At 37.2% G+C, this 12,673-nt stretch overlaps 1 non-coding gene across 1 annotated transcript; it reads left to right on the forward strand.

The window, feature by feature from the left end:
• The first annotated feature begins 4,684 nt into the window (after positions 1-4,684).
• Positions 4,685-4,791, forward strand: LOC122098271. The gene has a single exon (XR_006145709.1). It is a non-coding gene; the product is annotated as a U6 spliceosomal RNA (small nuclear RNA).
• The last annotated feature ends 7,882 nt before the right edge of the window (positions 4,792-12,673 follow it).

The following is a 12,673-nucleotide window of genomic DNA, read 5'->3' on the forward strand; positions in this document are numbered from 1 at the left end:
CTAAAGTCATTTAAAATCCTCTCACTCGGGCACAGGTATGGATAGATAACTGATATGGGCAGAATCAGAATTATTCAGAAGGTTGTAAATGTATGCTTACCTAGTTTTCTCTCTGCTGGATCATAGAATACAGACTATCCTAATTGGAAAAATTTAGCCTTCCGAGGTTGTCTGCATATAAACACTCCATCAACATTTTCTCATTAAAGGATTATTCAAGATTAGCTATGTGTTGATTGATAATGACTGAGCATGACAGAAAGGTGATGGAAAACCATTTACTCTTCAGTGAGGTTCTGGCTTGTGTTTCACAAAGTGTTATGAAAGCTCTCCATAAGAAATCTAGCAGATGTATTTCTAAAAAGTACTTGCATGCTAACACTTTCTTATAATGTCTCAATCCAAGTACTTCTCCTTGGAGTTCAGTACTATTCAATGATGCTGTGTTAGCTTTTTGTTACATTTTGCAGACCAGTCTTGGTGATGAAATTTGTGCTCCCAATTCCATCCACAAAATGCAGACAAAAATTATCTGAAAAAATTTGTATCTGTTGACAGTGCATATACTTGGATTTTTTATTACAAACATAGAATGTTGTACAAATTTTCATAGCAATTACACTGCACTAGGTTGTGGACAGATTCTAATGTAAATAATATACTGTGTTCATGTAGAGTAGTTGAGTATCTGATGTTTTAATATGCCTGTGGTCCTAAAACCAATACCTTACTGATATTGAGTGACAAATACAACTTCCTATAAGTACAAAAGTTTTCCTTGTATCTTTTTAATATATATATATATTTAAATTTATATTGTAAAGATACTGTACAGAGGGTTTACAGTTACATAAGTAAGGTAATGAGTACAATTTTTTTCTTTATTATTGGTCATGGGCTTGATCTCTAGGCCTGAGCACTGTCCCTCAGCTATTCAGCTCAAGGCTATCGCTCTACCACTTGAGCTACAACGCCACTTCCGGTTTTCTGGAAAAAGAGTTTCACGGACTTTCTTTCCCTGGCTGGTTTTGAACCAAAATCCTCAGACCTCAGCCTCCTGAGTAGCTAAGGTTACAGGCATGAGCCACCAGCATCTGGCATGAGTCCATTTCTTATTGAGCATTTTTACGCCATCCTTTCTTTCCCCCTACCATCCCTTCTCTTCACACCTCCTCAACTCATCCCTACACCCACTCTCTCATAAAGTGTCTTATTATTAAATTATTACATTATTATTTTCTCATTATTACAATGGGTCAACCTTAATCCTATCTTTGTATATTAAATAAAAATATGCTGGCTTGAATTATGCTGATTCTCCTTGTGTAGACACAAGTAAAATCACTCACCAAGTCCAAGAGCATATAAATGAAATGGACACCTTTTTTGTCAGTTGGTTTAGTTGTGTTCTACACATTTATTGACAGGTTACAAATTATTCTCAAACTTTAATATATTAAAAATAATCTCTTCTTTTCTTATTTTCTTGGCCAGAAAATCAGCGAGACCTCAGTCAGCATTTGTCTCATAGGACTTTTCACATAAGTTGATTACCTGTTGACCTGAAGTCCAGTTTTATGAGGACTCACTAATCTGCTTAGGAATTTATGCTGGCTGTTGGAAAAGAGCTCAAAGAAGGATGCCATTTAAAGGCTTATAATTTTATTCTTTGCCATGATATTCTCCTGTTACTTTGGTTGTTGAGAGTGTGTATAAGAGCAAGCATTCCGTGGGGATCAGGGAGACCACATATGATCTTTACATACTGACATTTCCGAGTAACTTGCTATCATGTGTACTGCATTTTGCAAGTCCAATCTGTCAAAACCTACCAGTTTTAAGAGATAAGAGGAGTGGTAAAAGAACTCTTAGAGACAAATACATCTTGAACATATTTTGTTCCAAGCATTCCATCTAACGCATTTTCAGCAACTAATGAAACTTGTGTTGGCTGTAATTATGTGTCTTTCTCCATGTGTGCATGTATACATGTGTATATGTATATGTGAATTTGTGTGTATAGTAACATATATGTGTACAATATAAGAGCATATACACACATATATGCATATATAAATAAATATACATATACATATATATGCATATATATCTTTGTTCAGTGACTTAATCTGTAGTTCCCAGAACATTGTCATTCTCACAAGGTGTTCATGATAAACTGCTCTGAGGACCTTGCTCTATTGTACTCACTTCCGTCATTACCTTCTTTTTCATCCCTGTGAACAACTTCAGTCTATTTTACATAGGAGAGCTTTATTTTCATTACATGTAGTTACAAACTGATAATCAAAGACAAAGGTTGTTTGTGAAAGAAAAAGAACTTTTAGGTCACAGGTTAAAATATCTTTTTTTTGGGGGGGGGTCCAGTCTTGGTGCCTGAACTCTGGGCCTGGGAACTGTCCCTCAGCTCTTCAGCTCAAGGCTAGCGCTCTACCACTTGAGCCACAGCGCCACTTCTGGCTTTTTTTCTTTTTGCTTATGTGCTGCTGAGGAATCGAACCCAGGGCCTCATGCATGCAAGGCAAGCGCTCTACCACTGAGCCACCTTCCCAGCCCAAGTTAAAATATCATATCCATCCAAATGATTCCTATGAGATAAAATTTGTAATAGTAGTAAACGTGAAAAGTAATTCCTAGACCTGTTGTTTTGCCATTTACAATGTCAAAGAATAATATCACGTCACTCATAATTCTTAAAGAATGCAAGGGAAAATGTTAGTCCCCATCATGTTCCCAAAAAAGCCAGTGGATCCTCAAGGATAACAGTAGACCAGCAGAAATTCTATGTAGCAGACATGGAGCTTGAAAGAGAAAGAGAGGACATGAGAGAGCGTGAAAGAGGGAGAAATATCATAATACTGAAAGTGCATAACAGATTAAAAAAAGAGCTGTATGAGAATACACATACTGTTATCTTTAGACTCTACATGTACATTTGAAGGTATTTGATGTATGATAATCCATCAACCCAAAATATAAAATGATTTTAATAAAAAATAAAAATGACTCAGAAGTAATTAAAAATGCTAAAACAATTTTCACATTAGCAAACTCTCAGAGATATTTCATGACTTTGAAAAGAATAAAGTGGCTGGGGTTAGTATAAATTTAGAAGTATAACAATACACAAAATTTATGAAAAGATATTCATATATTTCATTATATAACCCAAAGCAGAAAGCAAATGTTGTTTAGATGAATTTTTAAAACCCAGTCTATCAGAAGCTGGGATGGTGGCTGTTGTAGAGTGCCTGCCTTGCATGCATGAGGCCTTGGGTTTGATTCCTCAGCATCACATAAGTAGAAAAGAACGGAAGTGGTTCTGTGGCTCAAGTGGTAGCACTAGCCTTGAGCTGAGGTACAGCAACCAGGCCCCAGAGTTCAACCCCATGGCCAACAAAATCAAAGTAAAAAACAAAACAAAACAGTCTCCCACTTTTGTGACCTCAACTCTGTAATATCACTGCTTCAGCCTAGGGCTAAGATTTTAAGTGTGGACATTTATCATCCCTCCTGATTCTGACTGTACTTGATAATTTTTTAATCAATATTTTGTTCTTAATTTTGCTTTTTGTAAATTCACATGCAACTATAAAAAATGGTTTGGCCATCCCAGTAACCTTCTCAAAGTACCTCCTCATGATGAATAACAAAAAGTTTTATTATATTATAAGGGAAACAATACTACAAATAAAGAAACACAATAACTAAATCTTAATGATTAATAAAATAAAATATCAAAGAATTACCAGTGTTTTCAGTATTTGAAGTATACTTACATATTTGATTTTACTATTCTTACATTCCTGTACATTTAACACTGAATAAGATTATGATGTTCAACAAGAGTTTTATAGGCTATGTGTAGTCTTTAAAGTTACCCACTAAGATTGCTTTTTATGACTCATCTCATCATTTGTATATGGCTTATATCATCATTTGTTCCTCAATAACATATAAAGTAAGGAAGCCCTAAAGTTTTAAGAGAAACTGTGCAGTTAACAAAGTCTTAACTCTTCACTCTGCTTCTTTACACTAAGACTTTGCAACATCTCATTAGTAATGTTTCTATAAACTCTGAAATGTACTTTTTAGTAGCATATGTCTGCTACCATAAATCTTAAATATTTATAGAAAAGTTGTATGACCTGACAAACAGTCATAATTTTGACCTATATAAGCAAATTCCCAAAATTAAATATATTTAAAACATTAAAACTTTTAACAAACCTTAATACTTGCCTCAGTGTTCATTATGACAGGTGCCTTATACAGAATAATTGAATTCGTCCTCCTACACATCTCTTTTTTTATTTTTATTTTTTGTGAACATACTGTATATAGGGGTTACAATTACATGGGCAAGATAATGAGTACATTTCTTATCAAGCATTGCAGCCTCCTCCTTTGTTTACCCTTCACATCCCTTCCCAACCTTCCTCTGCCCCCCAACCCAATTCCCCCCACCCCCCGATCCTACACATCACTTGAACAACAATATCTGGGATTATTTTGTTTTGACATGTCAATCTTGACTATTCTTAAATGTGTGCTTATGTAAGAGGTACATGGTTCTAAAATTTCACGAGAATTCTTCAAAACTTACTTTTCTTTGAATTGTCTAGTTTAAGAAAATCAATTACACTTTATATATAAAAAATGCTCTGTGCTCAGTTCAGCAGCACATACACTAAAATTGGAACAATACAGAGAAGATTGACATGGCCCCTGTGCAAGGTTGACATGCAAATTCTTGAATCATTCCATATTTTTACAACTAAAGATGCTGGAGAGGATGTGGCCACAAGGGAACCTTACTTGATTCTTGGTGGGAGTGTTAACTTGTTCAACCACTTTGGAAAGCAGTATGGAGGCTCATCAAAAGATTCCATATAAAGCTCCCCTATGACCCAGCAATCACACGTTTGGGGATTTACCCAAATGATCACAAAGAAGACCATACTAAAACTACCAGCACAAATATGTTTACTGCAGCATTATTTACAATAGCTAAGATATGGAGCCCACCCCGATGGCCCACAGAAGATGAATGGATCATGAAAATGTGGTATATATACACAATGAAATTCTACGCCTCCATCAGAAAGAATGACATTGCCCAATTTGTTAAGAATTGGAAAGACTTCGAAAAAAATTTATTAAGTGAAGTAAGCCAAGTCCAAAGAAACATAGGTCCCATGGTTTCCCTTATTTTCAACAGCTAATATATGTCTGGGATAAGCAGAATAGATCATAAGCTATGTGCATATCAGATAAGATGATATTATAGGAAATGAACCAGACAAGTCGTTTTTTTGTTTCTTGCTATTGTTTCTAAGATACTTATAATGTGTGATGTGATTTTTTTTTTGTTCCTTTATATGTTCCTCCCCTACGCTCTAACCCCTGTTTTCACTGTATTTGAAGTTGGTGTGCCTACATCCTGTGTATATGTTTCTCTAATTTGGGGAGGGGAAAGGGAAATACAAAATTTTTAAATAGGGATACAGGTTGAGATGCACAAGACACTATGTTGAAAAATGAACTTTACAATTTAGACAGGGGAAGGGGGAGGGGAGTGTATTTGTGGAGGTGGGAGGGAAGGGATGGTGGAAGAAAAAGAAAGGAAGAGGTAACAAAAAATGCTTGTTAGGAAATGTACTCATTATTTGCTCATATAAATATGACACCTCTATGCAGTTATTTTTACAGGTGGACCCATTGCAACAATGAGAAGTACAAGTCATTATGTCGAAAACGAACTTTACAACTTTGGTGGCGGGGGCAGGGAGGATTGGGTGGGAGGGCTGGGGGAGGATGGGAAGGGATGGGAAGGAGAAACAAAGGAGGAGGCTACAATTCTTGATAAAAAATGTACTCATTATCTTGCCCATGTAATTGTAACCCCTCTGTACAGTATTTTCACAGTAAAAAAAAAAAAACGTATAAAAATGTTCTGATATAGAAGAGTTTATTTCCTCTATTTTACCCAGATAATAACGTTAACAAAGAAATTAATGCAGAACGCTGATATGCTGATATGAAGTTATTTTGAATAAATGTGTGTGGGGGGTGTGTACACACACACATGCACACATGCACACATGCACATGCTTGTGTATGGGCATGCTCAGAGTTTGAAATCAGGGCTTCAAGGTCTTGCTAGGCCTTTCCTCTCTAGATTGATGAGCTAATATATGAGCTACATCTCCATTCCTGGCTCTTTGCTAGTTCATTATAATTTCTGAAAAATAATCTCATGAATTTATTCTGCCCTGAGTGGCTTCCAACAGTTATCCATAGATCTCAGGCTCCTGAGTAGATATCCCGTGTAGATAGTATTACAGGTGTGACCAGCCAGGGCAAGGCTTTCAGAATAATTTTAAAAGTAGAAGAAAGTTTACTTGATGGGGGCCTGTTTTATAATCTCCTACCTTTAAAGCATTTTGGAGTGATTATATGTGAATTTACTTCGTTTTCAGATTCTTAAAAGATAGTAAGTGTTGGTATATAAAAGTTTTAGTACTTTTTAAAAAAGGATACTGGAGCTGTGGGACAAAAGAAATTTGACTCTCTTTGGACCTCAATTTATAAGCTCAGCTCTGTGCATGGTAACCCAATGTCACCAACACAGTCTGTGTTGGAGACAAAATGTAACAGAAAACAATCATCATGGGCAATATTTGGTATGCTATTATTTATAGGACAATATGAATATTGAATTGAGAGTGTAGGAGAATGGAGAGATTTTACCTACAATTTTTGTATTGCTAAAAGGCTTTTGGAGACTGTGACTCATTTCCTTCCTCACTGTGTGTCTTTGGGCCATACACTTCGTGCCTTTAATTACAAATTTTCCCAACACTAAAATGATAATACATTAGCATTATAGCAAATGTTATCTTAAGAATTGGGACAAATAAAACTTGCAAAATACTTAACATAAACTTCTATGAATGAGCTTTGAGTTTAGCCATAATTTTTAATACTAAATAAAATGCAATAATATTACAGAAAACATTACAGGTAGTGAGCAACCAGAAGGAATATGATCTATTGACCATGCTCTGCTTCCAAGGAAGCCAGGTGTACAACGTAAAATGCTTTAAATCAAACTGGTTATGTTATACCTTGGTAGTGTAAAAGTATCAAGGACAGAATAATGAAGGAATGTTGTAGACTGAGGTAATGTCCATATGATAATGTGCAAAACAGATAAAACGTAAAAGTACCTGAGCAGTATATTGTGTTTTATATCATTTAAGTTGCATTGCAAAGATAGGGAATACCTAGAACAATGAATTCTCTTTTTGATATCCTATCATAGGTCCTTAGCAGGATGAACTTTTTCTTCATTCTTGTAGAGGCATTATCAGATGAGAGGAACTGTATTTTTTGTTTGCTTCCTTCAATTTAAAATCTGAACTACTTGAGACTGAAAGAAACAAAGGGAAATTAGACACGCAGGCTTTGGAAAGAACAATCAACATAAAATAAATAAAATACACATAGCCTTATGAAAGGTCTAACTAAATTGAATTATATAGTCTAAAGCATAAACAGAAAATGATATAAGCAATATCATGTTATTGAAAATTGAAAAATGTAAGGATTCGCTTAAATTTTTCCTTTCTCCTCCCTTGAATTAATTATTGATTTTGTATAAAGAGATTAAAGATGAGATTAACAAGAAATGATTAAAATTCAAAAGAGTTCTCGGAAGATGGTAGGGGAGAAGCTGGAGGGTACATAGGCTCTCTCATAGAAAGCAGTTTAAGTGTTCCAGTGAACAGTCCTAAGCAAGAGAATCATACCAAGGGTGCCATCACAGTACAGAGAGTTTGGCCAGAGAGGGAAAATCCAGGCAAGGGGACAGGTCCGTGCACTTGCCAGCAGGCTCACCTGCGGTTGTGGCGGTGGCTGTGGCAGCCGTAGCCACCAAACCTGAAACACAGAGAGTCCGGGACAAAGGCCCCAGATCAGCGGGCTAGAAGATTCTACACAACACCAGCAAGAACTGACAAGGAACAGACATCTTCATCCTGCAGATCGAAGACCACAGACGACCCAGGAACCAAGACTCTGGCGTGAGTAGAAGCCTGACATCCTCACTCCTTCTAAGGGAGCAGAGGAGGAAAGGCAACCCCTCCCCTCCCCACTACTGGAGATCTCCATCTTTGATACTTATAAAGGCCTAGCTGAGCAGCTAGCTCAAACTCAGGCCTTGGAAGAAAACAAGAGTCATTTAGCAGGTCACAGGAACCTGACCTCACCTGCCAGGCTCAGCTCCACCCAGGGAAAAGTCATCCAGCCCAGGCAGAGAAAGCTCTGCCCTCCTCAAGTGTTGATTTCTTCACTGGCTAAACAGAGCCAGAGGCTGCCCCTCTCTACAGCAGTCTTGAGAATCAACTGAAATTCAGTAAACATAAACCCTGAGAATGTCTCCAGGCTAGGCTCTGCAAGTGTCTCAGAAGCTAGCCCCTCAGGGAAACTCTACTGCTTGTTGAAAGGCCTCCACTCTACCCAGAACCAAGCCTCATCAAAGCATCTCCAAAGTAGAGGAAACAGCCATCTCTCTCTTTTGTGATACTCAAAGCAGATCTCCCTCCCATTGAACTAGCCTAGGAGGAGGATCACAAAATTCTGGGTAAAGCAGAACATTTTTCTGCCTGCTCAAACAAACTGACTTAAGAAACCAATGAACCCCCAGGAAAATCAAACACCACAAGCAGACCAGAGACTCCAACAAGAGACTGGTTACAGACACAAGGGAGATACAGGATCTTTCCACCCCCTCCAAAAAATCAAAGAACTCATTTTTTGTTCTTTTTAAAATTTGTTTAAATTTTTTTTTTCATTTTTCATTTTAAAAAATTGTTTGCTGTTAACCTTTTTTTCTTCCTCTTATAATTTTTATTTTGGGGGAATGTTTGTTCGTGTGTGTGTGTGTGCGTGTGTGTGTGTGTGTGTGTGTGTGTGTGTGTGTGTGTGTGTTAGCTCTAATGAACTTTTGATCCTTTTTTTCTTTCTCATTCTTTTCACTTTTTTTCCTCTTTCATTCATTTTTGCGTGACTTAATTGCTGTTCTGCTCATCCTCAGATATACGAATAGTTGATTATTAGACCTTATCCTCCATTGTGTACACAATTCAGAAATTTATTACTCAATTCAAAACCTCTTTGACTTAAGTTTCTTAATAGCAATACTACCTCTTTATACCTATATAATATTTTCAGCATTTTTTTAACTTTTTCGCTTCTCCTTTCTATCCCTCCCCTTCTCTCATCCTATCCTTGTTCTTCTGTGAATATTACGTTGTGAAATTTGCATAAATTTTAAGTGTTTCAATTAGTAATTTTTAATATTTGTTTTTCTATTCTTTCTTGTGTCTTTTTTCTTTTTCTTATTTTTTCTTCTTTTTTTCTCTTTCTACTATCATTCTGTCTAAACTATTTTCCTTATTGAGATTAGGACTTAGTTAATTTAACTCTCCTTTTACCTTTCCACATCCCTCTATTCCTATTTTTAGCCACATCTCTCCCTAAACCTTATAATTTCTGGTATGCCAAATTATTCTTTGTTGTTTATACCCCATTAGTACATAGTTGTTTGATATTGAATAAATATATCTGTTGAACTAGATTGTATCTGTGGACTTTTGACTTTGCAACTACAGACTTTGGATGATGCTTGCCTTAAGATAGTGTTCTAGCACAAAACTGGTGTTACTTTCATCCCAAATCGGCAGAACAAGCAGAAAAACACAAGAAAAATGGCAAGTCTGGGTATCTAAACTCCCACTCATGTAATCAAGGGACAGAACAGATAATGAATAATCCAGGGGAGAGCTCCCCAAAAGCTATACAAACACTGCTGGTAAACATGGTAAATGAAAAAATTGAAAACCTGCAAAGGACTAAGTGTGAGCATGATAGGGAGAGAGAGGAGGCAAACCAGAGGTCAATACAGGAATATCATGAGCTTGAGGAACTTACTCAAAGATTGACACAGGAATTGCATGAGCAGATTGAAAACACTCAAAGAGAAATACAGGGATGGCATGAGCAGGCTGAGTCCAGTCAAAGAGATAGACACAAATTGCATGAGCTGGCTGAGAATAGACAAAGAGAAAGTCAGGAGTTGCATAAACGTGAGGAAGCTAATCAAAGAGTAATACAGGAATTGAGAGAGCGAGATGAGATAGACAAAGATCTTTAGAGGCATTTATGGAATCCATAAATAGAGAGCTGAAAGAAGTCAGGGAGACCACAAAGGGAATGCTGAATGGAGCCCAACAGAAGGAATGGCAGTCCAAGGAAAGCATAACCAATCAACTAAGTGATTTGAGAATAAACACTGAACACCAAATTAAGGAAGCAAAGAAGTTCATAGAAGATCTAAAACAAGCTCCAACAAGGAATTTGAAGCGAACAAAACCAACCAATTAGAAAGAAAAGAAATAAAAAACAAAGTAGAAAGTCTTGACAGTAGGTTATACCATGTATAAGATCGAATCTCGGGGATTGAAGACAGCCTAGATATTATAGAGAAAGAACGTACAAACATCAAGACAAATCCAAGAAATATGACAGATCTATTCAGCATTTAGAAGACACCATCAGAAGGCCTAATCTGAGGATAATGGGTGTACTGGAGCACTTAGAGAGAGAAGTTAATGGTCTAGGAAATTTTTTTAACAGAGAACTTCCCAAACATGCAAAAGGATAGGCCTATTCAGATACAAGAAGCTTTTGGAACTCCAACTAGACCAGACCGGAAGAGGACATCCCACCTTCACATTATAATCCACAAATCGTTTAAATAGGAATACAGGTGGACCCATTGAAACAATGAGAGGTACAAGTTATTATATTGAAAAACTAACTTTAAACTTTTATGAGGGGAGAAGAGGGAGAGGAAGATTGGCTGGGGGTGGGGGGCGCGTGGAGGATGGAAAGGGATGGGAATGGGAAACAAAGGAGGAGGCTACAATGCTTGATAAGGAATGTACTTATCTTTCGAATATAATTGTAACCCCTCTGTACATTATTTTCACATTAAAAAAACGAAATGATTAAAATTGGACAAAAGTTCAGAATAGACCTGTTTTCCAAATAGCCATGAAAGTATCCAGTGGGTTTACAAAGTCGTGCTTAATGCAACTTCTATGTTGGCTTAATGCTTTTGGAACAGAAGTCTTTATGTAAATGCAATTCAAAATTACTATGATACTACTTCATAACTATTATAACACTTACTGAGAAAATCAAAGGAACCTAGTGTGGTGGTAAAGGCTTGTAATTCCAAGCATTTACCAGATTGGGGTGCCACGGACCGGCTCTGTCAGGACGACGGAGGACACCTAGTGGAGGAACTGGAATAGGTGGGGAGATGGCAAACAGACAACTCACACACAAGAGGAGTGGATGCTGAGTGCGATTTAATGCAGAGGATAACAAACTTTTATAGCAAAAAGTCTCCATGAGAAAGGGCAAAAGGTTACACAATCTTGCTGCAGGGCTTCATTCTTGGGTGGTCACCAGCTGGTTGCCTGTTAGGCACTTGTTTCCGGCTTATCTCTAAGAAATATAATGGGTTTCGATTTTTGTCACCAACTAACCATTACCTTATTTCTATAGAGACCTTAACTGTCCCATAAGATCTTTCCTGTTCCTTCTTTAATAGTAAGGTCATGGAGCCCTAGATCTAGCAAGTCTCTTAGTAAATGAAAGAGAGTAACAGGAAGTTCTTTCTCCTAAGTAGTTATCTCAGCAATTGCCATACATTCTTTCTGTTCTAGCCGTGCCTACAGCTTCTTGTAAATCTCTTACAGACAATTCCTTCTGCTGAAGTCACATCGTGAAACCCCCAATACTTTTATATTTACCTATGACTTGTCTACTAGCCTCCATAAGAGGGGCTTCCAGGGTAGCACTTAACTCTGGTGAGTTAGTCATATTTTTAAGACACTCATCAGATATTGGAGTCGTCAACACTCTTAAGAAAGAGCTTTGAATAAAGGAACGTTGAGCATGAGTAAGTACAATGAGCAGCAGGAACAGTAAAAGATTAATAGGCACTCTTATACAGTGAGGAAAAGAAAAGCAAGAACAGAAACACATCTTTCCCAGGGGTTTGCCAGCCTTTCCAGCAGTAGGCCTCTTTGAAGCCCCATTCTCTGAGGTAAACTTCAGTGAAGTCCCAATACTCAGAGATAGGTCTCTTTGAAGCCTCATTCTCAGGTCTGAAAGCTGGTTTCCCATGCTAAGCAGACTCCACCAGAGTATGCGTGGCATTGGAGTAATAGGATTTTATTCTAAGGCCAGTCTGGGGTACTGCACATAGTAAAAACCTGCCCTTAAAAAAAAAAGGTAATAATGTTGGTGAGAATGTGGATAAAAGAAATTTTCTAGGGCTGGGAAGGTGGCTCAGTGGTAGAGCGCTTGCCTTTCATGCCTGAGGCCCTGGGTTTGATTCCTCAGCACAACATAAGCAAAAAGAAGAAATTTTCTACACTCTTAGTCAAAATACAGGTTAATATTCTCATTGTAGAAAGTAGTATGCAGTTTTCTAGAGAAATGTAAAGTTGAAATATCTGACCCACCGATCATGTGTTTATTTCTCTTTGGGTAACTGATAAATATATCTGTAGTT

This window comes from Dipodomys spectabilis, unplaced genomic scaffold (assembly GCF_019054845.1).
Source record: "Dipodomys spectabilis isolate Male_0828 unplaced genomic scaffold, ASM1905484v1 ptg000469l, whole genome shotgun sequence".
Taxonomy (NCBI): domain Eukaryota; kingdom Metazoa; phylum Chordata; class Mammalia; order Rodentia; family Heteromyidae; genus Dipodomys; species Dipodomys spectabilis.